The 26645-nt window shown below is 33.1% G+C and overlaps 1 protein-coding gene across 2 annotated transcripts in view; it reads left to right on the top strand.

Annotated features, from left to right (window-relative positions):
* Positions 1–26645, top strand: part of LOC114338265 (colorectal mutant cancer protein) — a 619539-nt gene that overhangs the window by 35494 nt on the left and 557400 nt on the right. Inside the window, exon 1 of one of the 2 annotated variants that reach the window (XM_050654063.1) lies at positions 2778–2799. The exons of the other annotated variant lie outside the window; for it this stretch is intronic. The gene's annotated coding sequence lies outside the window, so the exon portion shown is untranslated. Of the gene's footprint in view, positions 1–2777; positions 2800–26645 lie in introns of those variants that run through there. 2 annotated transcript variants of the gene reach the window in all.

Genomic DNA, 26645 nt, shown 5'->3' with positions numbered 1-26645 from the left:
GATTAAAAAAAAAATTGGACCACTTTTCACGTGGGCGACTTCTTGAACCTTATTCTGGCATATCTCACGAACGTGATTATGCAAAAAAATCTCATGGGAATATTTTTTTAACGAACCCGCTGTTTTCGCATTCTCTGTTTATTTTGATGTCGTTTATTAAATTGCTGATCTGTCATATTGGCACATTTATTGTTTATAAAATACAACGTAACGCTGTCTGTATTTTCCTCAATGGAATAAACCATGGTAATAAATTTTCAGTAGTAATTGCACAAGAGCTCTAAAATTATTGAATTTTTCCCGAGTCACTTTGACAGTGTGAAATTAGGTCAAAGTGTCACGAGGGCAAAAATTCGATATTAATTTTAGAGATCGAGTGCAATTTGTTGCGATTATTTCATGAATAAAACTGTTCAATACCAAAATTTTATTGTAATTTATTTATTACGTACAAATAAATTTTATAAAGTACAAATTAGTACAATTAAACACACAGTTGTTATAAATATTTGACGGTTGAAAGTCATCATTTTTATAATTTTTAAAACATTAATTGTCATTAATGTCACTGAATGTATTTTTTCGTAGCAACGAAGGGCATCTGACGTAATATGCTTGACGACGGGACATTATCAAAAATTATCGGGTATAATGTCACAAAAGAGTGAGAATAAATTGAAAATAATGCGACAGTTTTTCGAAAATTTGTTGTCTGGCAATAGACACGAGAGCCCGCAGGACTCGAGTGGCTATTGTCCAATGACAACAAATTTGAGTAAAAATTAAGCATTATTTTCTTATTTATTCTTACTGTCGTGTGATATTCGTAAGATTATTTTTTAATACGTATATTATGGATATTTTCTTAAATGTGACAGTTGTCAAAACTAGGAAACAGGTTGCCATTAAACAGAAACAATCTACTTAAAAACATTCTATCGGTAATTTTCTGCAGTAGATAATTCTCAGTATAATTTTAATCTGATTGGACAGAATTAAACACGTGATCAAATATCTTACTATACGATTGGAAGTTAAAATCATCAAAAAATAATCAATTTAATTTTTATTTTAGTAGCTTTCTATTGGTCAGAATCTCCTATGAATGAAATAATCAAAGGCTACATTGCGTACAACTGATATTCACAAGAGAATCTTTTAATTTCATATTATTTATGTGTTTATATCATATCATTTACAGACGGAAAAATAAAAGAATACCCATGAACGATCACATCAATCACATATTATTCAGATTATTAATAATATATCTTTCTCGTTTGATATTTATGAAAAAAAAAACAGCAAATACAAAATATATGTGATTGATGTGATCGTTCATGGGTATTCTTTCATTTTTCCGACTATATTTAATGGGACACATGTGACAAAAAAAAACTAAAGCTGAAGAGGCGAAGAAAGAAATTAAAATCTAAACCATTGGCGTACCAAATCAACTAATTAAGCAGATAAATAAAATTTGAATTTTAAAAATTTAAATTTAAAACACTAATGTACAGGGAATTGCAAGAGTTTTAAGATGATATATTTTAACCCATATTGCCATTCATTAAAAAATGTTGGGATGGTTCTTACCCTGGCTTAGTGGTGAAAGTAAAATAATCGAAAATACCGGAAAAATTTGTCCCCCTTTAATCAAAAATTGACCTGTTGTCAATTATTGCTGAAATGTTGTAGTTTCTGAAAATGCCAGTGTTTCGGTTTGAAAATTGTTAATCAAGCGGGCGCGACACTATTTTCAACCGTTGCATGTATATATAATATATGTACCTAATCGGAAAACGTTTTAAGTTAAAAAAAATTCTTTAAAAAATTTTTTGACCCATTTTTGACCCTGGAAACATGCAAATTTGTTAATAGGGAACCTTTTTAAGCAAGATGGTGAAAAAAAATTGAATCAAAATATTTTCCCGCACATATTTACTCATATTACATACAATGTTGTATACACGCAACGGTTGAAAACAGTGTAGCGGCCGCATGATTAGCAATTAAAAAAAGGGGGGTTTCGATATTGTATTGCAAAAAATCCTTCGGGATTTCATCAATCGATGTTTAAAGAATATCTACCTACCTTGACAACATTAAAATTTTCAGTCTTTTACATAGTTTTTGAGGGTTAAAAATGGCCGATTTCGCAATTTTTACATTTGTAATCGCTTTTATGTCAAAAACTATCAACTTTAGAGAAAAGTCATCAAATACCTTTTCTGTTTAGAATGATGCAAAAAACCTAAAAAACCTTTGTTCGATATAAAAAAAAATAATTGGAAAGAAAAAAAAAGTTTAAAAAAATTTTGACCCACTTTTGGACATGGCAACATGCAAATTTGTCAAAAGGGGCCCTTTTTGATTAAGATCGTACAAAAAATTCGAATCAGAATATTTTTCCTAGCGGATGCGCAGTGGCTTTCTGGACTATTGTGTTTACACTATAATTTCAAAAAGTAGTTATTTTCCACAATTAATGGTATTCATAAACAACACTGTACGGAACTAAACTATGTGCAGTGTACATACCAACATTGTAGAAACATTATCATTTATTTGCGCTGTATTAAATGATGTAAATTATATCTTACATCAACTGATTTCTCTTTGAAGATCCGCCTACGTGCAACTAAGTGTTCTGAAAAACAAACAGGCTTCTTACTTGAAAAGATACTAAAGTCATAAAGTAAGAAAGTATTTGATTTATATACGACACTATGTTATCACGAGCGGCGGTGCAACGATTTAACAGGATGTAGCTATTTATGGGTCAAATACCCTGATAAGGTAAATGTTATGAAATAGATATAATGTTTATTCCATCTTTAACAAAACCTAACATTTTTATTTAACGTCTGTAGGAAATTCTTTAGAGTGCAATCATAAAATGTTACAACGTCATATAGGCGAGGCAATAAAGCACTTCTTAAGCACCGCCTCCCAATCGGAGGTTGGATATCATCATCACTATCTTTACTCTATCTACCGCTGCTCTGAAGAGTTCTACAGAACTACACTTAAACCGGTCCCTTAAATTTTTCAACCATACCATGACACTCTCTTTCTTTCTATACTCCTTCCTCCTCTTATCTTTCCAAATATTATCAGTTCTACCATTTCATATCGCTGTCCCCTCATTACGTGTCCCTGATATTGTAACTTTCTTATTTTTATTGTGTTTATTATTTCGTGTTCTTTGCCTATTTCTTGCAATATTTCCGTGCTCGTTTTCTTCTGTGTCCATGCTATTCTAAGCATCCTTCTGTAACACCACATTTCAAATGACTGTAGCTTATTTATGTGTTCTTGCTTCAATGTCCAGCTTTCAAGTCCATATTGCAGTATCGAAAACACGTAGCATCTCCAAGCTCTTACTCTCAGTTCTAATCTAAGGTCTTTGTTGAAGATAACTGTTCTTGTTAAAGATAATTTTTATAAAAGCATTTCTTGTATGTATTTCTATCCTGGCCCTTATTTCTGTTGTTTGATCATTATTGTCTGAAAACCAGGTTCCTAGGTATTCGTGTTTATCAATCCTTTCTATCGGTACATTTCCCAAATGTATTCTTGTTTGTATATTTGTTTTCTTAGTTATTATCATGTATTTGGTCTTTTTTATATTCATTATTAGTCCGTATTCTTCACAGAAACTGTTTGTTTTGTTTAGTAGTAATTATTGAAGTTGTTCAGCAGAGTTTGCCTAATCACGGTGTTATTTGCATATCTTATGTTGTTAATAGGTTTTCCGTTAATTATCATTCCTTCACTTTGAGATAGTAATGCTTCCTCAAAAATGGCTTCACTATATACATTAAATAGTAATAGAGACATAATACATCCCTGCCTAACACATCTGCTGATTTCAATTTCTGGATTTGGTTCGTTATCTATTACAATTTGTGCTCTTTGATTCCAGTAAAGGTTTGTTATTATGCGTAAGTCCCTTTTGTCTATTTTTTGTCTTTATAATTTGGACTAGTTTTTCATGTCTTACTTTGTCGAATGCTTTTTCAAAATCAACGTAACAAACATGCACATCCACGTTCATATCCAAGCATCTTTGGGCTATCACACTAAAAGCATCTCTGGTTCCTAGTCCGTTTCTGAACCCAAACTGACTATCATCTATTCCTTCTTCCAGTTTTTTATTTATACGACCATGTATCATTTTCAAGAATAATTTGAGAAAATGGCTTATGAATGATATTGTTCTGTATTAACTGCAATCTTTAGCGTTTGTATTTTTATAATAGGTGGAGAGTAAGCATTCGTTAGGTATGTTTCTTGTTTTGTACACTGTGTTACACAAGTAACATAAACATATTATATAGTCGAGGAAATGAAACTGAAAAAATGGCAAAACCTCGCAATGTTTTTCGTCCAGCATCGATTTGTACAAAAATTTGAGATAAGGCTCATTTCACCCTCTAGTTCATTTTTTATATTGAGCCGTTGTACGGTTTTGGTTTTTTAAGGGTGAAAACTACCCCTAATTGTAAAAAATTATAAAATAACATTTTAAACTTTAATATTGTCAATGTTTGGTTCTTATTAGTTACATAATGATTATTTTATGCTTTAAGATATAATATCATAATATTTCAACCCTTAAAACACCCCTTGCTGGAGCTATATATAAAAACATTACTTATCCTAAAAAAAATAATTCGGCTTGCATCGATTTACATAAAGATTTGGGATTAGGATCATTTCACCCTGTACTTCATATTCTATATCATGCTCAAGGGCGTTGATTATTTTTAGGGGTGTAAATTACCCCTTATTGTCAAAAATTATATAAAAACATTGTAAACTTTAATATGGGTAAAATTTGGTTTTGATTTGTTAAATAATGATTGTTTTATGCTTTAGGATATAATATCATAATATTTCAACCCTTAAAAACCACCCTTAATAACATTGCAATTTTTATAAGTAGCTAATTTAATAGATCTATACAGAAAAAAGTAGAATTAAGAATTACAAAAACATTTATTTACACAATAATACGAATTTACAAATATGTACAAATACAAATACAATAAAAATTGAAGAAAAAGATCTTCTGTGTAAAAGGTATTATCCCGATGGGTGAGTTGCCGGAATTTAATTAAAAATGAATATAATAAAACGAACGGTAATTTTATTGTTGTAACGAAAATGTGTCTCGTTTAGGTCTCTCGGAGAGGGTCGAGTCGGTGTGTGTGTGAATCGATCACGTGCTGTGTAGTGACTAACGTTGTTTCGTTTTTGAGAAAAAATATTAAAATTAAAATTAGCAAAAATAGTAATTAAAGCGTATCGCTATAGTATATTAGTTTGAAAACCCCAATAAAGGGCTACATTAAAATACAGAACGTTTTCGCTCTAAAGAGAGCATTATCAGTGTTCTAAGCAAGCTCTACATGCTAAGCCACCAAAAATACATGGGTTAAAACCCTTAAAATGCCGACCAAAGGTCTTACATTGGCATATTATTTATTAAACCCTGGCGATGGGTGGAATTTAAAGGGTATACCTCAAGGCACCATATGACTATACCACAAGCATGTGAGTGGTTGAGTTGATTTCTCTGTCTTCACAAAGAGAAAGGTGAAAGCCAGCAGTTGGCTTTCACCTTTTTGTTGTCATTCGGCTTATGTGGTCATTCTATTCTTTAGTTTCTTACCTAGTTATTAATGTTGTCCACCTTGCATCTCCGTAGTATATCTGCACTTCTAGCTCTGTCCCATAGAGTCACCATCGATTTTTCGAAGGGTTTTCATCTCCGCTGTTTCGAGCAATCTTTTTGTCCACTTTGTGTTGGGTCGTGTTTCTGCCGCGTATGTCATTATTGGTCTGATGACTGTTTTGTAAATTCTGCCTTGCATTTCTTTTCCGATATTTTTATTTCTTTATATTGTATCATTCAGGCAACCTGAGACTCTGTTTGCTCTATTCACTTGATCTTCCACTTCTGTTTTGAGCCTTCCGTAGCTAGATAGTGTGATACCTAGATATTTAAACTCCATAACGTGTTCTATTATCTGACCCTCTAGCTCCAATTTACATTTTATTGGATTTGCTGTTATAACCATGCATTTTGTCTTTTTTGGGGAAATAAACATGTTAAATTTTCTGGGGGTTATGTTAAATTGGTGCAGCATACCTTGTAAATCATCTTCACTGTGAGAGATTAGTATTGCATTGTCCGCATAGCAGATTATTTTAAATTGTTTTTCTCCCATTTGGTATCCTTTTTTAGTTCTTACTTTTTTTTATTATTTCATCCATGATCAGGTTGAACAATAAAAGACTTAAGGAATACCCCTGTCTTATCCCATTGCCAGCTTCAATTGGGTCAGTTAATTAATCTTCTACTTTTACTTATATTGTGTTGTTCTGGTAGATGTTTTCGATCGTTTTAATTATTCCTAGAGGTACCTTTTTTGAGTATAACAAATGGATAACGTCCTTTAATTTGACCCTGTCAACTACTTTCTTAAGGTCTACGAAACATAAATATGCCGGTTTGTTGTCTTCTAACGATTTCTCTTGAACTTGCCTCATTATAAATATAGCGTCAGAAATTAACATGAAACCGATGAAACTCCAAGAGATGAGGTCCATCCTGGATACCAGGTCGCTCAAGGATCATGTTGCTATCGGCGTACGATAAAAGACCGCAACTATTATTGTCTATTAGTGTCTATTGAAGACCACCGCCTTAATGACTGTCCGCAGTTTCAACAAACAAAAAGAAATTGTTAAATTACCGATAATGTTAAAACGCGCTTACTATAGTTAACTAATTCTACTACAGTTCCCGAACAAAGATATTCATGAAATCAAAAATGAATAACCATTTTCAATTTCGTTGCAACACGAAACTACAGCCGCATCATATCCTAGTTCAATCAGAGAGAGCTGCAAGCACCTCTACCGGTTTCGAAACTTATTAGTCTCTCATCACGAGACACATATGCTGCTCTCTCTGATCCAACCAGGACAAACCCCGGCGTGCAGTTATGAATTGCAACGAACGAAATGGCACGGATGCCCTAGCGGCAACTGCTAACAAAAGACTAGGTTGTCAATCTAATAGCACATAAAACAACATCAAAAATGTTACTCTACATCCTGCCATCATGAAACTTTACTTCACAAATTACACTTTATATTACCAAATTATTAAAATTGCAGCATATTTTTTTGTCTCACTAATAACTTCCAGCAGTTGATGTGGGTTTCTTTTGTTAAAAACAATTATCTTTTGAACAATATTATCTCTCGATTCTGCTACTGAGGTATAAACAGACCACCAACTTTAACATAATGGATAACAACGCCCTTAAAAAGCTTTATTTTATATTATGATTTCAAATTCGTCATATGATATGCCCGATGCCCGTAAATTGGCAGAAAGGCTAATCGAGTCTGCAAAGTTTCATATAACATACGTTATACCTACATTTCTACGGTCTTCGACTTACAGTCGGAAAAATGAAAGAATACCCATGAACGAACATATAAAACACGCTGTATTTTCCTGTCACCGTCTCACAAAGAAAATTGTCCAGTGCAAGTACATGTAACAATAATTATTACATGTACTTGCTCTGGCCAATTTTTTGTGTGACACGGTGACAGGAAAATACAGCATGTTTTATATGTTCGTTCATGGGTATTCTTTCATTTTTTCTACTGTAACTAACGTTTATTCGAATATAAATAAGAGTAAAAGTAAAATCCTGTTATTAGATTCGTTAAAGAGGATTACCAGGAAACTTTATACTTCGTTGGTTGGAGGATTATAATAATTATTATTCTTCTGCGTTACGAGGGCCGGTAGATAAGAAAGTGCCACGTTTTAAAACTCAATTGTGGTAATCTATAGAAAAGCTGTAATACAGTGGAATCTCGATTACATGTCTCCCCATTAACCGTCACGTCTGTTTAACCGTCAGGGTCCGTACATAAATTGTATTGACTACATAAGCAAAAATTGAGTCCTCAATTCATTTTGTTTGAGCACTGCGATAAGCCAAACGAAATTCGCTGAAATGTACAGTTTATGATGAAACAACCCATTGAGTATTCTCGACCAGAAGAAGCCAATAAAGTAGATTGTAAATGATCTTACGCCGATTAAGAAATTCAGCCGTTGCAAAAAAATGTGAAGGAACAGTAAAAAAAATCAAATATTTCAGAATAGAGAAATTAGAAACTGTCTTTTGGTCCTTTTCTTTGACGGAGAGAAGGTAAATGCGTGGCCAAAGTGTCCTATTTGCTTTCTCCTATTTTCGTCGTCTCTTGTGCTTATATATTGTAAAAGCCGTAGATCCGGGATGCAGCCAGAAAGCAGTTTATTAACGAAAAGTCTTGGATTTAAAATATTGTTTATTATATTTTTATTTCAATTATTCTAATTGTTTAAAAAGTAGTAAACTTTGTATCTAGGGCTTTTCGTTGTTTTCCTCGTTTTGCGAGAGATGTCGCTAGATTGCGTCTCAAAAGGTGGAATCATTGTATCGCGATGGTTTCCCTTAAATAGGCAGGGTTGTTAATATTCGCTTCAGAGTTGTGACTGCATAGCTTCACTGAAGATGCATGGCATGCTGAAATAGCTACATGGAGATGGTGGTCCAACTCTGAATCGAATAAAAACCAAAAACTGCCTTTATTATTTTTCAGAATATTTTAGACCAAATTGACAGAGATGTAGGCAGTTTCCCGCTACTCTTTTTATGTCCAATGATCCTTTTACTATCCCATGATTCGTCTTGTCTTGTCCGCCGTCCATCTTGTGTACTAGCTATCTCCGGTACTGTGTACTCACAGCACAGTACCTCAGATTGAACTGTAAAATGAATCGACTGGTGCTGGAATTTCTGATAATAAATTCTTTTTGCTAGCAGAAAATTTTTGTTACACTTTCCTAGCACAATAACCATATCAATTACATAGTTCCTTCTTAGAAAAATTAATGTTACTAATGGTAACAAAGCAACAGGAACTAGTCTAATGTCAAAATTCTAAGCAAGTTTAGTATCAAAGTCATAGCCAACTAGGTATATTTTATGTTTTCGATATTAAATATTATTTGTTTACTATATTAAAAACCGTTTGAAAATGAATACATTTTTTTATGTCAAATTTGTAAAATTCTACAAGGTGTTAGTATTACTACTAAATTCGTAAAAAAACGTTATTGTCTTAACTACCTCGTATATAATTGCAAAACCTTATATCTAACTTTTTTTCGTATTTCTTACGACAAATGAGTAATTGGAGTGCCTCGTACTAATATTGCACCCTGTAGGTATATACAGTGTATATACGTAGGTTGGAATCACATGAGAAACTTTTTTTGTTATTAACTTTACGAAAAAAGTCATTTTTCATAAAAAGCTCTGCATGGTCTAAAAACTAAGACGCAAGCATTAGATATCAAATTTTATCAATCTCATACGAGGTACTTATGTCAAAAATATAAATTTCACCTCTATATTTCATAATATCCAAAATTGTAATTATGAAAGATTATTTGAAATTAAAAATTATGTTAATATGCAGTTACATCCTTCTAATAAAAAAATGCAAATAATTACCGATACCGAACAAAATTATTATTTATTACAAATAACATGATAACTCTTCCGTTCCTGCGAGTCTCGTAAAATCACTTTTGGATCGTGTTACGTACAATATTTTTTCTGCAGCCGTTTTTTATGTTAAAAAGAATATATGGATAAACTTTACTTAAGAACTTTTATACTGTAAAGTTACTCTCGTGAATTCAACATTAGAAAAATCTACTTATTAATATTAATAACACAATTATAACAATTCATTGATATTTAGTTTCCCTAATCTCATCTGGAATCATTTCGGATTTACTTTCACTGCTGATTTCCCTTTCTTGGAATTGAAAACCGAAAAACTGAGCGAAAACACACACGGATCTTAAATGACAAGCGTTGTCATAATAAAATACAAAGTTGATGTTATTGTCAAAGCCGTTACCTAGCTACCCAAAATCGTCCCGAAAGTAAAAAAAGCGTCCCGAAAGTGAACAAATTAGTCCCGAAAGTAGCTACTTTCGGTACGAGTTGTGTAAAATGGTACTTTCGATTTAATAAATAATACCGAAAGTTTTATTTTCGGGACGGCTGCAGAAAAAATATAGTTTTAATACCAATCAACTTTTCATAATAACAGTTTTTGATATTGTGAATATAAAGGTACTTTACTTTTGAGGAAATTCATATTTTTTTACACACCTCGTATAACATTGATCAAATTTGATATCTGATAGACGCATCTTAGGTTTTAGACCATCCAGAGCTTTTTATAAACAACAACTTTTTTCGTAAAATTAGTTATAAAAGAGTTTCCATATGGTTTCTGAACACCCTGTATATATAATATTTGTTGTAGATTACTTAAAACCATAGATACATACTTTCACTTAGTTGCAATGTTAATTTAATCCAATTAATAACTATCTGCAATGACTAAGATCAAGAAGAAATGTTTGTATTATTTGGATCAATGTGTTGTAATTTTTATCCCTCGGTTATTTAAATCTCTTGAGAGATAGATGAGCCAATTTGGCGAAAAGAAAATATATAGACGTAACCCTTGGGCGATCGAAGAAGACAATGAAGCTTTATAAAAGGATTAACTAGTATTTTCTGGATGATTGTCGACCCTTTTCACTGCATTCGTATGACTAAAACGTTTTTGTCGTTTTAAAAGCTTTGTTAAACGTTTAGGGTTTCCTTTAAGAAAATGGATAGCATAAGGGGCGAACCTTTAAAAAAAATACGTATAAAGAAACTTTTCATTATCACTTTATTTTCATAACGAAGTACAGAATACCACTACTACAATATAATAATAATAATATTTGTATCAATACACTCTTTACCTCAATAATAACAGATCACTATTTTAATAGTATATTATGCAACGATAGCATTTAATGATGGTCATTATGACCAAGTTCCAGAGACTAACGAGTTTCGCCTGAGTTAAGAAGAACAAGAGACGGTCGTACGACCTCTTGCCGTAACGACCAAAGTCATATTGTGTGAAAGGTAGGAGCGACGGAGCGTAGCCCCGGCGCAAATTGAACCTAAGCCAGATACAACCTGCGTCGGCGGACTGCGTAGACCGTTCTGCGCATCCTACTATCAGTTCATGCGTTCGCAGGTCTCGCCTGGGAAGGTTTGTCGTCACCGTACAGTTTTCTTGTGCTTGGGACGGGTGACTCACCGCCAGATGTTAATTTTTACGTGTTTTTGTTTGCGAGATGGAAGTATCTGAAATGAATACGGATGGTATTTACAAGTATTTTCCAGCTAAGAGACCGCTTTGCAATTAAATGGTGATAACTTCATTACCTGCGGACCAGATAAGCGGCGATAAATTTTACACTATCTTTATGAATAACATTTTATTGCTCTGTTTTATCAATCAGCAATACTCAACTAGTTTTCGTTTATTCGTTTTAATATTTTATTGCAATAGTAGGGAATATAATATATCTGATTAAAACAGTGAATTTATTACATGTTAATTATTTTTAATTTCTTGTGACGTATCTAATGATGGTTTAGCCAATAAATCAAAGTTATGCGTTTACAAGAGCATATTATTTGAAAAATAAGGAGTACCATGTGTCATAATTATAATCTCCTTTATACAGGTAAAAACATTGTTTAGTATGTATTTCTTAAATCCACACAATCGTTGGAAAATGATTTATGGTATTTAAAAATATCTGTTAATGACACTGTTATCGACAAAGTCGATCAATTTCAAACTTGTCATCATATTAGACTTTTGTTTATCGTTTAAAATTAAATGATGTTTGTGAATTGTATTTTTTGTGTTATTTAATATTTTAGCAAAATACATAATCAGCAAAAATCCTATTTAAAACATGCGAACCGTTTTTGCAATGACAATCAATGCAGTGTTTAACTTATGCTTGTTACTATAAAGGTATGTAGAAATAAAATACTCAGTGTAAGATATCTTTTTATGCACCCGCTTATGATCAAATTCGATGTTTTCGAAAGTCATACCGTTACGACTACTAGGGACGTGTAAGATATTTTTAAAACGTTACTAGTTACAAGTACGGAACTACCGTTTTTTAGTTGCCTACTCAATTCAGTACAAGGATCAGATACATCAGCATTTTGTAATCAGTATTTGTACTCAGTACCACTGAGAACCCGTATCAATAGTAACCGTTACACGTCCGCACTTATTTTGCCCGTCTCTATTCGTTACGGCGACAGCCGACGGTCGGGTTGGCTTGTGTTCAATATGCGGCACGCTAGAAAAATAACTGCACAGGTCACCCGTCCCGCCGGCGCAGGTTGTGACTCGCTTAGGTTCAATTTGCGCCGGGGCTTGGCACAACACAACTATTCTGGCAGTGAGTCACGCGTTCCACGATCCAAGAAAACTGTACGCCGATGACAAACGTTCCCAAGCTTGACCTGCGAACGAATGAACTGATAGTAGGATGCGCAGAACTGTCTACGCAGTTCGCCGGCGCAGTTTGTGTCTGGCTTAGGTTTAATTTGCGGCGGGCCTACGACCCGGCACAAATTGAACCTAAGCCAGACACAACCTGCGCCGGCGGGACGGGTGACCCTTGCAGTTATTTTTCTAGCGCAGCGCATATTGAACACAAGCCAACCCGACCGTTGTCTGTCGCCGTAACGAATAGAGACGGGCAAAATCAGTGCGGACGTGTAACGGTTACTTTTGATACCGGTTCTCAGTGGTACTGAGTACAAATACTGATTACAAAATACTGATGTATCTGATCCTTGTACTGAATTAAGTAGGCAACTTTAAATCCGTATTTCCGTACTTGTAACGTTTTAAATACCGAGCATCTCCCTACTACTCGTAGCGGCATGACTTTCGAAAACATCGAATTTGATCATAATAGGGCGCATAAAAAGATATCTTATACTGAATATTTTATTTCTGCACACAATATACATATATTTAAAATAATATCAGAATTGTTTAATGATCCCTCCTTTAAATTTTTAATTTTATATCTTCAATGTATTTAAAATATTAGTAATATCTCCAATTATGATTTTAACTGTGTAATAAATTACTACCAACTACCACACCAACAACGCATTATTTGCATGAGTGCATTTTTCTAGTCAAAACTGCTTACCTATTATATTTATATCTCGTCTACATATTTTGTTTTAAGCATAAACAAAAATGTAGATACGTAATATTATGATGACAAATTTTATTTGAGGGTAATGCGATATTCACAGATACAGTATCCTTAAGGGTTTTTAAATAATGAATCACTTTTCATTGATAATGTTGTGAAGATTTAAGAAATGAATAATACAAAATTTTTATACCTATATAAAGGGGATTACGCCATCATTTGTGACATTGTATTTCTAGGCCTGGATCCCGCGTACCAAAAAAAGTTGATTAATAGCAAGCTGAAAATGTGTTACCTAATAGCTTAACGGTGTCTCGTCAGACAAACTTTGATGTATGGGAACACTGGAACAGAGGAAGTTTTAATTGTGGAACAGGTTAAAAATTTGGAACGTCATACTACGAAAACGTCCCATGTATTTTGTCGGACAGAACTTCCAATTGATTTGTTATCCTTTCATTAAACTCTCATGCAAAAATCAGACTGGTATTTATCACCAATTGTCCATTTTAATAAGTCCGACACGTAGAACATGTCAAATGACAGGTGATAAATAGCAGTCTAATTTTTGCATGAGAGTTTAATGAAAGGGTAAGAAATCAATTGGAAGTTCTGTCCGATAAAATACATGGGAGGTTTTTGTAGTCTGACGTTCCAAATCTTGTTCCACAGTTGACCTGTTCCACAATTAAAACTTCCCCTGTTCCAGCGTTTCCATACATTAAAGTTTGTCCGACCAGATACTGTTACGCTATTAACACATTTTCAGCTTGCTATTAATCAACTTTTTTTTGTTACGAGGGATCCAGGTCTATTCGTTTTAAGTAACGTTTTTTCTAATAATGTGTTCTTGGAAAGGCATATCTGGTATAAGGTATAACCGTTTATTTTGTCTACGAGTACCTAATAAAGTTAGCAGAATTTTAATGACAAAGCGGTGTTGGGTTTTGATTATATATGTACTAATATTTTTATTTATCACAGTAAGTTGTATTTACCATTCGTATTCAGTTCGTTTCCTATCTTCTCCCATACCTCGTCTTTTAATTTCGTCCTCATATAATCGTCGTGGCTGGTATCATATACGATGCAATTTCGAACGAGTTTTATCAGCTTTTCAACGTCCATCTCGCAAACAAAAACACAACTGAGAATTGAGTCACGCGTCCCACGACACAAGAAAACTGTACGCCGATGACAAACGTTCCCCAGCTAGACCTGCGAACGCATGAGCTGATAGTAGGATGCGCAGAACGGTCTACGCAGTCCGCCGGTGCAGGTTGTGTCTCGCTTAGGTTCAATTTGCGCCGGGCCTAAGAGCTAGTGAACCCTCCGAGTAACGGTCTTCCTGTAAGGCTAGAAATTTGTATAGTGATAATTCATAGCACACCAAGGCTAAAAACCATGACCTGGCAGGCAGCAGCCCTGCACGTGTATCTACCAGGTGAGTCGAAAAGTGCATAGCTTAGGGAAACATAAACTTTCTCTTGTAAAGTTTAAATTTAAGTATGTGTTTGAGTAAGTCATTTAGAAGAAATGTGTACAATGACAGGCGATTCTGAACAGCATAATAAGACCTTGCCAGCCATCGAACAAAGTTTTTTTAGGGTTTTTGAATCATTCCAAACATAAAAGGTCTTTAGTGACTTTTCTCTTAGGTTAATAGTTTTTGACATATAAGCGATTAAAAATTTACAAAATCGCCAAATTGGCCATTTTTAACCCTGAATCGGGCATTTAACTGAAAATTTCAATGTTGTCAAGGTAGGTAGATATTCTTTAAACATCGATTGATGAAATCCCGAAGAGTTTTTTGCAATGCAATATCGAAAACCCCTTTGTTTTTTCATTGCTAATCAATTGGGCGCGACACTGTAGTATAAGTGAGGACGTTTGAGTTTGCATAAATTCATTATCTCGAGAATGTCAAATTTGAAGAGAAATTCTCAGACAGGTCGATTTTTATTTTTAAATTAGGACTTTTTCGCATATATAATATATAATACGGTTTTTTCATCCATCTGGGCGTGATGACGTAATTGATGATTTTTTTAAATGAGTGTAGGGGTTGTGTGATTTTGAAAGGCTATTTAATTCTCTATTCAGTAATATAGACATTAACATATTTATTTATACAGGGTGTACAAAAAAAAATTTATTAAATTAATTTACACAAAAAGACGAAACATTTTTTGGTACACCCTGTATAAACAATTAGATACGTTAATCAAAAATGAATAACCAAAGACCTTTTCTGTTTTGAGTGATTCAAAAACCCTAAAAAAACTTTGTTTGACGCAAAAAAAATAATTTTAGGAAAAAACCCCTAATCTTTCTCCTCGCCTGGCAAGGTCTTATGCTGTTCAGAATCGCCTGTCATTGTACACATTTCTTCTAGACCATGACCTTCCAGGTCACGGTTTTTAGCCTTGATGTGCTATGAATTATCACTATACAAATTTCTAGCCTTACAGAAAGACCGTTACTCGGAGGGTTCACTAGCTCTTTAAGGATTCTACATATTATCATACACTCATTGTTTCCGGCACGTAGCGTAGTCTCCGAAAAACCTGATTTTACAAAGAGATGTCTGTTACCATACGCTCCGGATAGTATGAATTGTTCATATTTAAAACCACTCAAATCAATATTTTTCGGAAACTAAACGCTACGTGCCTGAAACGGTGAGTGCATGATAATATGTAGAATCCTTTAGACTAAACCATTGCAGTGGCATTGAACGGCAGCCGAACGGCAACGGCTCGACAGTTAGTCGTGGTCGTCCTTTGTGAAAGTCGATGTATATTGCTTTATTGGACCAATGGAATGTACGGCAAACTGTTGTTACGACGTTTTGTCGTAACGACCGTATTAAGTCGTTACGACGTGTTAAGTCGTATTGTGTGAAAGAAGCGTAACCCTACCTATTATTCTTTATTGTGGATATGTAGACATCATTAATAAGATATTTATGGTAGAGGAGCCCAAGCGTGGATTTTTGCAGTTACTCGGGCGCGTCTTTACTTGCTGTAAAGGTGCCTCTACCATATATTGACTCTTAATACAGAGGAGTTCGTTGAGGGGGGTCCGAAAAAAAAAATCTATTCTTAGATAATCTCCAAGTCGTCAGATTAAGATAATGTAAGTTAAGTGTACAGGGTTATTCACTATATTTTGACCCCCCTGTAAACTGCTTTATTTACAGAATTAGAAAAAAATGGTTAATACAAAAGTTATTCGATTTTTAAAATATGATCTTTTGACATATATATATATATAACATACTAGTGACGTCATCCATCTGGGCGTGATGACGTAATCGACTATTTTTTTAAATTAGAATAGGGGTCGTGTGCTAGCTCATTTGAAAGGTAATTCAATTCTCTATTCAGTAATATAAACATTAAGATAATTATTTATACAGGGTGTCCAAAAATTATTTTTTTTAATTAAATTAATTTACACAAAAAAAAAGAATGTATGTAGTTTATTTAATTTAAAATGCATTTTACTGCTGTTAGAAAACAGAAATAAAAGTTTATTGCTCAAATAAACATTGATTTTTGCTTAAATTCCATGTTCAAACTTCCCAAGAGGCAGATGGGAGGCAGCTTGAACATTTAATTTAAGTGAAAAGTAATGTTTATTTGTTCAATAAATATTTATTTCCGTTTTCTGACAGGAGTATAATGTATTTTGAATTAAATAAATTACATACATTCTTCTTTTTGTGTCAATTAATTTAATTTAAAAAATATTTTTGGACACCCTGTATAATTAATCATGTTAATGTGTATATTACTGAATAGGGAATGGAATAACTTTTCAAATGAGCTAGTACTCGACCCCTATTCCCATTGAAAAAATAGTCGATTACGTCATCACGCCCAGATTGATGACGTCACTAGTATGATATATATGTCAAAAAATCATAATTTAAAAATCGAATAACTTTTGTATTTCACATTTTTTTCTAATTCTGTAAATAAAGCAGTTTACAGAGGGGTCAAAATATAGTGAATAACCCTGTACATGCAAAGCAGTGTATGTATATTCAAAAATCTGACGATTTGAGCGCGGCTTAAGGGCACCCAAAGTCCCATTTAAGGACAATGTTAACATTATGTCACATATCTTTGTAACTGTAACCAAAGTACTTAGAGACCTAATTTTTGTTTTATTTTGAAACTACATGCATTGTTTAGTCCCGCGTAGATTTTTGTAAAGTTAAAGTGAAAGAAACATTTATTTTATTTTTTTTTTAAATACTCTTACAAAAAAAACCCAAAAATGTTTAGATTTTATTTTTTATTTTACTTGTTTTTGTACATTTTTCAATAAAACTTTACGCGGGACTAGATATTATCTATCTACAACTACTGTAAAAATGTGGACCTTATATCATCTAAGAATCCAGAGATATCTGACATCAAACGTTAAAAACCTAGTATTCGGGAAACTGCAAAAACATAAAACACTCTAATAGGCTATAAAGCTACTGGTACACGGTAAGTTGAGTGCAGACGTTCAGAAAACAAATTGTTTTGTAACCATGGATATTTTATACTATAATGTGTTATATATCGTTGGAAAGAAAAGATTTCAGAGAATAATTTTCAGTCATAACCCAAAAAACTTAAAAAATTCAATTTTCGGACTTTGGCTATGGGTGAGTCACAAAATTTCACAAGAAAATAGCGAATGTTTCACGCAGTGAACATCAGATCTAAAAACTAAAAAATACGTGGTCAGTATTTTTTAAAAATCTATCGAATGATACCAAACACGACCCTCCACGGAGAGGGGGGGGGGGGGGCAAATTTAAAATTTCAAATACAAACCCCGCGAAAAACTGAAAAATACACGTAGTCAATATTTTTGAAAAATCTATCGAATAGCGCCAAACACGACCCCTACTGAGGTGGGGTGGGGGTTACAAATCTTAAATAGAAGCCCCCATTGTTTATTGTATTTTTGGATTCCTTACGTAAAAATAAGTAACTTTTATTCGAGACATTTTTTTGAATTGTGGATAGATGGCGCTATAATCGGAAAATGTCGAGGAAATGGAAAATTAAATTAAAAGATGGAAATTCCCCACTAAAATGGAACACTTAAATTTTTTGGTTTTAAGACCTAATTTTCACAACCCAATTGGTCCCTACAACACTCGAGTGACTGCACGTTTGGCATACTTTCCTCCCCTGCTATTAAAATAATATTCCATTCAAACAATTTTTGTTTATACAGGGTGTCCAGAAACTCTACCGACAAACGAAGACAGGAGATTCCTCAGGTAATTTTAAGATAATTTAACCCAATTCACCTAGTCCGAAAATGCTTACTAAGGGAGCTAGAGCTCTTTGAAGGTGGCGTCATGTAATTAGTTTTTCTTAAATACCTCCAGAACTCTTCTATTTAGAAAAACGAAAATTGGTACGCGTATTTATCGTCCAGAGATAAATCGATTCCATCCATTGCAAATTTCTAGCACCGATCAGAGGCGTCCATTTTGGGTAGAGCAACGGTTATTTTATCGCATAACTTTTTTGTTTTTAATTTTTAAGCATTTTTGACACTGGATTATTAAATTATGAGGTTTTCTAGTACTAAAAGGTACTCTTGCTTTAAGTTGGTAGGACACACCGTTTTCTAGAAAAATCGATTTGAAAATTTTTTGCTTTTGGCATTTGAAAAAAAATTGAAACAAATTTAAAAAAAAAAACGATGTATTTTATCAACTTAAAGCAAGAGTAACTTTTAGTACTCAGTACCTCGTAATTTAATAATCTAGTGTCAAAAATGCTTAAAAATTAAATACAAAAAAGTTATACTATAAAATAACTGTTGATCTACCCAAAACGGACGCCTATGACCGGTACTAGAAATTCGCAATTAATGAAATCGGTTCATATCTGGAATATAAATAAATGTACCAGTTTTCGTCTTTCTAAATAGTTTTTTTTGAATTTTTTTTTTGATATTCAAAAAACGAAAAATTTTGAAATCGATTTTTCTAGAAAACGGTGTGTCTTACCGACTTAAATCAAGAGTACCTTTTAGTACTAGAATACCTCATAATTTAATAATCCAGTGTCAAAAATGCTTAAAAGTTAAAGACAAAAAAGTTAAAGAGCGCGGCTTAAGGGCTAAAAAACGAAAAATTTTGAAATCGATTTTTCTAGAAAACGGTGTGTCTTACCGACTTAAATCAAGAGTACCTTTTAGTACTAGAATACCTCATAATTTAATAATCCAGTGTCAAAAATGCTTAAAAGTTAAAGACAAAAAAGTTATGCGATAAAATAACCTTGCCCTACCCAAAATGGACGCCTCTGACCGGGGCTAGAAATTCGAAGTGGATGGAATCGATTTATCTCTGGACGATAAATACGTTTACCAATTTTCGGTTTTCTAAATAGAAGCGTTCTGGAGGTATTTAAGAAAAACTAATTACATGACGCCATCTTCAAAGAGTTCTAGCTCCCTTAGGAAGCATTTTCGGACTAGGTGAATTAGGTTAAATTATCTTAAAATTATCTGAGGAATCTCCTGTCTTCGTTTGTCGGTAGAGTTTCTGGACACCCTGTATAGGTGCGAATATCCATGAAAACTTTTCCGTTTATTCCATTATACGTCAATCTATGTATGCTGAAATGTCATAAAACGTTTCGCCTCTCCCAAACTTTTTTGTTTTAAAAGGAAAACTTCTTACTTTTAAGACGCATGTTGTTACGATGAAAGGAGAAATCCACTTTTTCTTCTCGCTATTTTTTTGGGCTAGTCTAACAGGCTGAATTATCTGATAAAACGTCGGATCCATAGGGATTCTTTACATGACAAACCATAAATCAGGCAAATTTTGTAGACTCTTTTAAATATTTATTTTGTGAATTTAATGCAAATACAGTATGCGGCAAAATAAATAGTACTGAAATGAATATTGAAATTTTTATGATTCTTTATATATGTAGTATACATGATATAACCTTGTAAATATTCACGACTCACGACGACGCACGTTCCCGATAAAACATATGTTCAAGATGTTCTTTGGCTAGTGGCGGATCTAACGGGGAGGGAAAATGAGGAAATTTCCCCCCTAACAACTTAACAAGGTCCAAAATTAAAGAAAAAGAAATGTTCAAAGATAAATAGTATATTAAGTATGGAGAACGGTAAGGGTTTTATACCGATCGAAGACAATTGTTTGGAGGAGGAGCGGGGCGACGACTCCAATTATTGTCTGAGATCGGTTACCCTTAACGTTCGACATGCTTATAACGTTTTTTGCACGATTGATACCATTATAAATTATAAAATTAAACATTTTCGTCATATTGACTAGTTTCATTCATTTTATCAAGATAGATACTTTGGTTGTTAGGTAGTAACTAGGGTGCATAACAACAATGGAGAATTGAGTTTTTATTTAGTTGTCAATAATTTTAAGTACAATTTTGATTATTATAAATTAAAATATGAGCGAAAGTGAATTTGAAGAAATTGAACGGGCTTGGGAAGAAGGGTGTTCCGCAATTATTCCCGAAAAATCCAAAATCCGTTATCAAAATACCTACCAAAGTTTTAAAAAATGGTGCGAAGGCAAGAATTTAAGAATCGAAGAAAAGACTCTATTGGCATATTTCGTTCAAAGACATATGCAGTTGAAAGCTCCTGGAAGCCTCTGGGCAGAATATTCAATGATTAAATCCACCGTTTTTCTTTATGATGGCATTGATATTTCCAAGTTTTCAACTTTGATCGCGTATTTGAAGAGAAAAAATGTTGGATACTACTAATGTATGCGATTCTGCAGGAGTTTCTGTTAGAAGTGAAACCACAGCCCAAACAAGTGGGATTTCATTAAATAATTTAACAAATTGTACCATAAGTTTCAATATTAATAAATAATTCGTTAGTTTTCTTTATTCTTTCAAAAAATAAATTAAAATTAAGAGATTTTTTAACTCGACGGTAAGTGAATTACTTACCGTCGAGTTGGAGTACTTACCGTCGAGTTGGATTACTTACCGTCGAGTTGCTAGTAAGTGTCACCTACTGACGTAAAATCTGTCAGGTAAACAGTCAAAAATGATCAATCGTGCAAAAAATATATTAGCTGACATGAAACCGAAACCACAGAAAGACAAATTCAACCTAATAAACACACTAGTTAGGAAAATTAATGCCATAAGTTGTTACATATTCTCTTTATCTTTTTTATGTCTTTTGGTTGGTTTTTCATTGGAAGTTCCCTCCTAAGGCAAATTTCTCCTACTAAGGCAAATTTCTAGATCCGCCACTGCCTCTGGCACGAAAAAAATTTTTTCTACGGCCGTGCTTAAAGAGCCACTTTCACGCACGCATTTCGTTTCCGAAAGTTGCACTTTCCCGCACGGCGTGCGTGAAAGTAAAATACCTTGTAATATGGCATTATAATATATTATAATACATGCAATAAACTAATATTTAGATATTATTTACTAATTTAATTCAAATTTTAATGAAATTAACGCGATGATTCGATGAAATAAAATTATTTTGACATAATATTTAGAAGTCAGATCAGTAGACAATTACAATGGTTTTGAATCGTCGTCATGGAAACCAATATCGTGGTCGTGGTAACCCATTATATTGAAAGTTTGGTTTTGGCAACCTTGTCAAATAATTGATTTGTGTATTTTCACTTCTAAATAAAAATTGATATAACTCTATATTGTGGCTTTTTTCCGAACGTACGACCCTAGAAAAAATATTGAAATATAGAAAAAATATTGTTCCTAACTCATGCGGAAAGTTTCTTCCCCGCACTCGACTGCTTGCCCGAACTCCGCTATCGCGTCGTTCGGGTCAACGGCAGTCTCGTGCGTGAAAGTATCACTTTCCGCACTAGTTAGGAAAATAACTAATAATTCTAGTCCGCAATTCCGAAATGGAACACGGTGGTTCTGTCTGACTCCTTCAGCATTCGCCATATGTACGCATCAGGTGGCGTTAGTTCTGGTGAGTCTCAGCTCCAAAAATGATCGCACAGTATTCGAAGAGACTCCCTGGCAGTGTGACAGGTTATCCCGTACTGCTGAAACCATTGTTGATTTTAAGCTTGGACCGTTCTCGTAACCTTTTCTGTATGACCGAAAATAGTACTCCACCATAAAAATTGTTGCTGCAAAACTGAGGACAACTCTGAAGCACCTAACATTATCACCACGTTCGGAAACCACTCAGTACGTTTCGGCGCCTGGCCTGACACATACACATACACATTTGAGGCATTCGAATTTCAGTACTGCTTATTTTGTCGCATAGTGTAGTGTACTTTTATTCCCCAGTATACCTTCCTTTTTTGAAAATGATTACAAAAGTCTTAAAAATGGTTTTACTTGCTTCGTTTGAGCGAGTCTACCACTTATTGAAAATTTTCAGAGTGAAGTTTGGACTAGTTCACAATACGATACAATATCAATACTTTTTAAGTATTGAGTATTGTATTAGTTATGCCAATGAAGTATCGTATCGAGTATCGATATCGGCAATATGTACTTTCTTATAAAAATATCGTATTGATATTGATTTCGATACGATATCGATACAATACTCGATAAAATATCGACATAAAGAGGATTATAGATCTGAGCTACGTAGGCTCTTTATGCCCACTTTTGCATGCTTGGCAAATGGACAATATTCTAAAAATATTATACTTACAACTTATAGATAGATTCTTATAAAAATTGAATATGGCTGAATGCTTCTTTGAAATGTTTGAAAGTCGACTAATACTTACCAACTATATATTGTTTAAAAACTACTTTTGAAAAGATAGGGAAATTCCCGGAGATTCGGAATAAATCGCAATTCAGTATTTGTTGAAAATTATTTTTGCGTCATCATCACTCACTTCCATAATATTGCCACAAATGCCACATGATATAAACATGATATAAACAGTGTAAGCATAACCGTCATTTACTCACTCTCAAGAGTTGCAAGTTCAGGGCACTTAAGTGTAAAATTAACAGCTGATGCTTGGGTTGCAGAGCACTTATACTTTTATGTAAATAATTATGGTTTACATTTTTTTTTCTCGATATCAATATTTTCAATATCGAGGCAAGCGTATCGACAATACAAGAGTATTGTATTGATTTCAGATAATGAGTATCGACATTAATATTGCTAAGTTATGTATTGTATCGGTATCGTATTGGTTTTCGATACGATATCAATACAATATCGATATTTTTATCGAATATCGTGAAACTCTAGTTTGGACGCGTTTCCACATGAACAACACCTAAATTTGTAACTCTAGCGCGGTTCTGTTTTGTTATTGCAAAACTATAATTTTTAATTTTAATCAAACCATTATACCATATTATACAGGGTGGGGCATTAGTGTGACAAAGTCCAATTACTCGTTTGTCGTAAGAGATACGAAAAAAAGTTATTTAGGTAAAAGTTGGGGCACACATAGTACCATAATTTAAAAATATTTTCAAATATACAGAGTCGTCCGTATTGACAGCGTGACACAAACTTACGTTTTTTTTAATGGAACACCCTGTATATTTTTACATTCTTGGATTCTCCTCGATGTTTCCTTTCTTAAAATATATGGTTTTGTAATATTATACGAGGCAGTTTAAAAGTTAATTACGTTTTTTTGTTAATTTCGTAGCAAAATCTACACCCTGTAGAATTTTAGTGATTTGACATCAAATTTTTATTTTATGTTCAAACGATTTTTAATATAGTCTACTACTGTTACTCATTAATAGTATAGCGAAATGTTTAATTTTAGTATACAGGGTGGGTCGAAACTCGGAATGAGTATTTTCTGAGTTTTCTTAAATGGAACACCCTGTATTTTAGTATTGTAATTAAATTATATTTTATGGTACATTTTTATTTCTTAAGCATTCCCTATACCTAAGTGCTTTAATTTGTAAGTTATCCGTCATTCTTTAAGCAAACATTAATTGCAACAAAAATTACGTAAAATTTCATTAGGTAGCCGTGAAAATATCCAATCAAAAGTAATTTTTCACTAAAAAAATACATAATAACCTAGCCTGATCCTTAATTTATTAATGTTGGATGAGATATCCAAATACATTCGTAGTTAAGGTTGTTGGTGCTTAAAATATGAATCAAACATACAAAATTCTGCCTAGTTGGCTATGACACAAAATTTGCTTAAACATTTGACATTATACTATTTATATAGTTTCAGTTGATTTGATACCATTACTAATATTAATTTTTCTAATGAGGAACGGATTAAAATGGCTTTGTGCTAGGAGAGTATAACAAAAATGAACTACTAGCAATAAAAATTTATCATCAGCAGTTCCCTGATAGACGACAACCAAAAAGAGAAACTTTTGAAAGTATACTAAAACGGTTTCAACAGACTAGATACTTAGATTGTAAGAACGATTGTACTAATATGCAGATCCTCAGTGACACTAAGGATTACATATGATTGCTGTTTTCTTCACTTACAATAGTTTTTATTTCAGCAGATTTATCATAATCTAAGTGATCAGTCCGTTGAAACCATTCTAGTATATTTTTAAACGTTTCTCTTCTTAGTTGTCGTCTATCAGGGAATTTCTAATGAAAAATTCTTATTGCTAGTAGCACATTTTTGTTATATTCCACTAGCACCAAAATCTTATTAGTCAGTTTCTCATAAGAAAAATACATATTAGTAATGGTAACAAAGCAACTGGATCTATAAAAATAGTATAATGTCAAATTTTTAAGAAAATTTAGTGTCATAGCCGACGAGGTAGAATATTGTATGTTTTTATTAATATTTTGCGCACCAACAAACTTAACCACTAATTTATTTGGATATTTCATCCAATAGTAATAAATTAAGGATCAGACTAGATTATGATGTATTTTCTTTTCCAAAAATTATTTCTGATTAAATATTTTCACAGCCACCTAATAAAATTTCACGTAATTTTTCTTACAATTAATGTTTGGCTTAAAGAATCACGAATAACTTACAAATTAAAGCACTTAGGTATAGGGAATGCTTAAGAAATAAAAAAGTACCATAAAATATCATTTCATTACAATACTTAAATACAGGGTGTTCCATTTAAGAAAACTCAGAAAATACTCATTCCGAGTTTCGACCCACCCTGTATACTAAAATTAAACATTTCGCTATACTGTTAATGTTTAACAATAGTAGACCATATTAAAAATCGTTTGAACATAAAATAAAAATTTGATGTCAAATCACTAAAATTCTACAGGGTGTAGATTTTGCTACGAAATTAACAAAAAAACGTAATTAACTTTTAAACTACCTCGTATAATATTACAAAACCATATATTTTAAGAAAGGAAACATCGAGGAGAATCCAAAAATGTAAAAATATACAGGGTGTTCCATTAAAAAAAACATAAGTTTGTGTCACCCTGTCAATACGGACGACCCTGTATATTTGAAAATATTTTTAAATTATGGTACTATGTGTGCCCCAACTTTTACCTAAATAACTTTTTTTCGTATCTCTTACGACAAACGAGTAATGGGACTTTGTCACACTAATGCCCCACTCTGTATACGTTAAAATAAAATAAATTATTTTTGTCGGACAAAAAAGAGGGAGCCATCGTCGGTTTTGACACCCGCAAGATGTCACTCTAGCGCGGTGTAGTTTTGTTATTACAAAACTCCTAATTTTCAATTGAAAGTACTTATAATTAATTACAAAAGATTGTCGATATCTTGTCCGACAAATTTACAGCCTCGTTTCTTTAGTCGGACAACGTAAATATGTTAATTATGACAGGTTATGTTTCTCGATTAAAAAAGTCGATAATTTTAATTTTTTTAACTTTCAAATAAAACATGTTTATTAAAAAAGCAAGTGTTCGACAAAAAAAATTACGCAAAAAAACGAAATTTTTTATTTTCCCATATTTTTGAATTTGGTACCGCAGCGGGCGCAACAAAACGCGCCGAAGAAGTGCTTAGACAAGGAAAGAAAGATGATAGATTATAAAATAAACCTTCGCAAAATGACTTATTTTTAATCAATAAAATTATTCAAATTATTAGTAATAGGGCAGTCAATGAGGGTATTTGGCTCCGAATTCCATCCTACTACATCGATTTACTTGATATTTTCACAGTAAGTAGGAAATTTCTCATGAAACAAAGTCTACCCTATGCCGACGTGCGCTTTTATCTTGGGGGTGGTTCCAACCCCTTCTCGGGAGTGAAAAATGTTTTGGTTAAAATAGCTAGGGAAGAGGCTAGAGAAACTAATTTTAAGCAAAAACTGTTCCATAATTATTTTTTGAAAACTCATACTTTTTGAGTTATTCATGGTTGAAAATTTGCCATTTTTATTGAAAAAAGACACCTTTTTGGACGGATTTTTGT

The sequence above is a fragment of the Diabrotica virgifera genome, chromosome 6 (genome assembly GCF_917563875.1).
Source record: "Diabrotica virgifera virgifera chromosome 6, PGI_DIABVI_V3a".
In the NCBI taxonomy this organism is placed as follows: Eukaryota; Metazoa; Arthropoda; class Insecta; order Coleoptera; family Chrysomelidae; genus Diabrotica; species Diabrotica virgifera.
Note: the sequence above shows the minus strand (reverse complement) of the source record. Positions and strands in the feature narration are given on the sequence as shown.